General features: G+C 40.3%; 1 long non-coding RNA gene across 1 annotated transcript; it reads left to right on the forward strand.

Moving 5' to 3' along the window:
• Nucleotides 1-3303: 3303 nt before the first annotated feature.
• Nucleotides 3304-3949, forward strand: LOC126632028 (uncharacterized). Its single transcript, XR_007626544.1, has 3 exons — nucleotides 3304-3411; nucleotides 3561-3582; nucleotides 3841-3949. It is a non-coding gene; the product is annotated as an uncharacterized LOC126632028 (long non-coding RNA).
• The last annotated feature ends 503 nt before the right edge of the window (nucleotides 3950-4452 follow it).

The following is a 4452-nucleotide window of genomic DNA, read 5'->3' on the forward strand; positions in this document are numbered from 1 at the left end:
GCAAAAATCAAAGGGTCTGCTGGGCTTCACTCGGGCACAAGCCCTTGTAATTGTTCAACCCAATTGCCTCCCATTTTTCCTACCGATGGAACAATATTTTTGGGCAGATGGCAACTAAGCCCAATTGCCCTTGCAATTCGGTTCCCATTGGAGATGCTCTTAGCAAAGCCAAAATTAAGAGAGAACTTGATGAGGGGCTCGAAGAGTTGATTTGAATTTCGAACAGAAAAACAGGTCATCGTTTTTGGGGTTTTTGGTGTCTAATTTGGGTCTATGATAGGTTTGACTTGAAGATATGTGTTTATAGACGTATAAAAGTTTATAATCAAAGTACACCACATGTATACCACATGTATAAAGTGTTGGGTTTCTGTCAATGCGTTTGGGTTCAGAACTCCCTTTTTCATAACAAACAAAATCTCAACAATTAATTTATTCAAGGGTTTTTATTACAAATGGCCCCTGACATTGATCTACTCCATCAAGATGGTTTCTGAAATTGAAAATCAATCAATGTAGTCCTGAAAATGAATATCGCAAATCAATGTGGAAGAGTCACAATTTCGTCAAAAGTTCTCTTATGTGCTGACGTGACACATAACTGGATCCTACAAATCTAATAAAATATTATGATTAAAAATATTTAAATAAAAAACTATTTCTAGTTTTTATAAGTAAAAAAAAAAGATCATTGTTCACCATCTTCTTACCTTCCTGCCCACCCGAGTATACTTTAACCGAGTCATCTTTGGATTGCCAATCCGTTTCCAACACGACCATGTTGATGTCAACGTCGACGATCTGGGCGTGGAAGAAGTTGAAGTAACGGAGGTCATTGCCGGTGTCGACGACTCCGGGGATTTCGTGGAATAGGCTGTAGTCCAAGGGGAAGACAAATAGGAAATTTGCAAGGTGTTGAGGGCAATGGGGGAGCATACTTTGATGGAGGACTCGAGCTTGAAGGGGACGAGGGCGGCATGGTCAAGGAAATTTCGCCTTCTTGATCTTGAACAAATTGCACTTACAAAACAAATAACACCTTAGGTCAAGGCCAAGAGCCGCACGCGCCCACGATGAATGGGAGGGCTTTGACACTTCTGATCTGGGACTGATTACTTGGAGTTCTGATTGCCTACCTTGTCTATCACCTCTTTCAGCAGATCTCCTAGTTCGGCGACTTGGGGGACTCCTACTACATGGTTTGTATCACGCTTGACCAAGCCTGAAACTACAAGTAAGTTTCAAGTGAAATTGATACATTACCTTATGCATCTCCACCGGTTAAAGATACCACACCTGGATGGAGGAAGAGTACTTCCAGAGAAGATGCCACATCTACCTATAAGACAGATAAGGCAAGTGAAGACGATACCACACTTCGGTACTTAGAAGTTTCGTGATTACTCAGCGGCTTGGATCTTACAAGTCCCCAACCGAGGAGCTTCCCTCACTCGAGAACTTAGGGGAGCATTGTTTGTACCATACTTGACCAATCGTGAAACTACCGAGCACCGGTCAACGTTATACCGTCAAGGACCCATAAGAGTTTCCCTTCAACCAGGAGGCCAATCACAGAGCAACACGTGTCGACATCAGAAGCCAATCATAGCGCGACACGTGCCAACATCGGAAGCCAATCACAACACGACACGTGTCAATGTCAGAACAAGGCTAGAAACTCTCTTCTATAAAAGGAGATCATTCTCCCACAATATTTCCTAATGTCATTTGTACTAAATCATTCACTTGTACTCACTAAAGGAGAGCTTGAACCAATGTACTTGTGTAAACCAATAAAATTAATGAGAACTCGTCTACTCCGTAGACGTAGCCAATCTGGGTAAACCACGTACATCTTGTGTTTGCTTTCCTGTCTCTATCCATTTACATACTTATCCACACTAATGACCGGAGCAATCTAGCGAAGGTCACAAACTTAATACTTTCTGTTGTACCAAAGTCCTCACTGATTTTGTACATCAACAATCCTTAAGTCCTTACATTTTTGCATCGGTAATGGATGAGTTAACAGGACATATTCAAGATGATATTCCTTGGTGTATGCTTTTCGCAGACGATATAGTGTTGATAGATGAAACTCAGGAAGGGGTAAATGCGAAGCTTAACCTTTGGAGAGAAGTTTTGGAATCTAAAGGTCTTCGCCTAAGCCGATCAAAGACAGAATATATAGAGTGCAAGTTCAGTGCAAATGGAGGCCAAAATGAGTTAGGGGTGAGGATCGGAGATCAGGAAATACCAAAGAGTGACCGTTTTCGCTACCTAGGATCTATCTTGCAAAAGAACGGAGAATTAGATGGAGACCTCAACCATAGAATACAAGATGGATGGATGAAGTGGAAGAGTGCATCCGGCGTGTTGTGTGACCGTCGTATGCCACTGAAACTCAAGGGAAAATTTTATAGGACGGCAATAAGGCCGGCGATGCTGTATGGCACATAATGTTAGGCGGTGAAGCATCAACACGTACACAAAATGGGTGTAGCGAAGATGAGGATGCTTCGTTGGATGTGTGGGCACACGAGAAATGATAAGATTAGGAATGAGGATATCCAAGGTAAAGTAGGAGTAGCCGAAATTGAAGGAAAGATGAGAGAAAATCGGTTACAATGGTTTGGACATGTGCAAAGAAGGCCTATTGACGCTCCGGTTCGAAGATGTGACTACAGGACAGAGGTTCAGGGCCGAAGGGGTAGAGGAAGACCTAGGAAAACTTTGGAAGAGATCCTAAGAAAAGACTTAGAGTACTTGGATCTAATGGAGGATATGACACAAAACCGAGCGCAATGACGTTCTAGGATTCATATAGCTGACCCCACTTAATGGGAAAAGGCTTTGTTGTTGTTGTTGTATTTATAAATTTGGGAACTGGAGAAAATAAGTGGAACAAGCCATTTGCATGGCAGAGGCCCCATATATATATATATATATATATCATATATCATATATACCATTTGTGGTCTGCTTTATATGGTTTTGTTATCTTTCATTACAGTGGATGGATACCTGAAGTAGCTTTGATGGCCCGGTCTTACCTACTAAGCAAGGTTTCAAAGATAGTTTCAATTTGGAGAAATGACCTGAACAAGGTTAGACTTTTGCAGTGTTTTTCTTGATTCATGAACATGATGCTTTTCTTTCAAGTGAAATGTATATATGAGATGTAGAAGTCATACCAAAGGAAAATTGTTATGTCTTCTACTTTATCGACCAATTGAATTGAAGCAAGGAAAGATTTTTGCATATATTTGGCTATTCCAAGTACTTTTAATTTGCAATATGGCAGGTCAATAAAAAAGCTGCAGAATCATTGGCCGATCCGCAAGAGTGTCTTAATTTGTTTGAGGACTGGCGAGTTTCTCTTGCCCTAGAGTGTAAAGATGCAGAAAATAAGTATCCACCCTTCATTTCACTGTTCAGCATGAGGGCCATGAAAAAAATCTACTTTTTAGCGCTGCAGTAGATATGACCATAATTACTGACTGGCAATAAATTGTGCTTATTTGTTGGATGATTGTGGATTGCTTTGTTATCTTTTGCAGAGGCATTCATCCTCCTGTTGACGTAAGATATGAACGAACATTCGTCTTTGTATTTTTTTGGGCTTTTCTAACCCATCAATTTCTTTTGAGTCTACCAAGTAGTCCCAGCTTGGAACTTATGTTGTGAGGTATTATTGTTTGAAAAATTAAGTATGCATGTATATTTTACGTGTGTGCGTGTGCACACCTCCGCATGATGTTAATCTCTTTGGGTCATCTATATATAGCCATACTTTAGGAAGAAGGCTAATTTGGTGGTCGGAAATGTGTTGCCTCTCAGATTGATCCCGGAAGGAGCCGTTGTCTGTAATGTCGAGCACCATGTTGGGGACCGTGGAACCCTTACTAGGGCGTCTGGTGATTACACTATTGTTATCAGCCACAACCCTGACAACGATACCTCCATGTCTTTATACATCTCTCTGTTCATATTATTTCCTTTTCATTCTTGCTAAATTATTGGGTTATTATATTTGTGTGCATATATTAGCATATTTGTTAATTGGATTTTGATAATTGGAGTTCAAATATTACATTGTTATAAAGATACCAATTTCTCATATGATTGCAATATGCATGTAGATATGTGATGTCTGATTCAATCACAAAATTTGTATCCCTTTAGCTAATAGTATGTTCATTTGCTGAACTGGGTTGGCTTTAGTATCTTCTGTTTCTTGCGCTGATTCACTTCTTTTTCACCATTTTCCGCCAAACGCACTCTGTGCTTCCTGTTCGGTGTGGATTTGAAGAAGATTTGTGAAGTCCTGTGATTTCATGGTGAGTTGGTTTGAACGGATTAGTTTTTCTGATTAGTGAAAAAACCATGGTTAACATCTCTGTCTTCTCTCTCTAATTAAACTCTTCTCCAAAGCATACTCCTTTTTTGGCT

Source organism: Malus sylvestris, chromosome 8, assembly GCF_916048215.2.
Source record: "Malus sylvestris chromosome 8, drMalSylv7.2, whole genome shotgun sequence".
Classification (NCBI taxonomy): domain Eukaryota; kingdom Viridiplantae; phylum Streptophyta; class Magnoliopsida; order Rosales; family Rosaceae; genus Malus; species Malus sylvestris.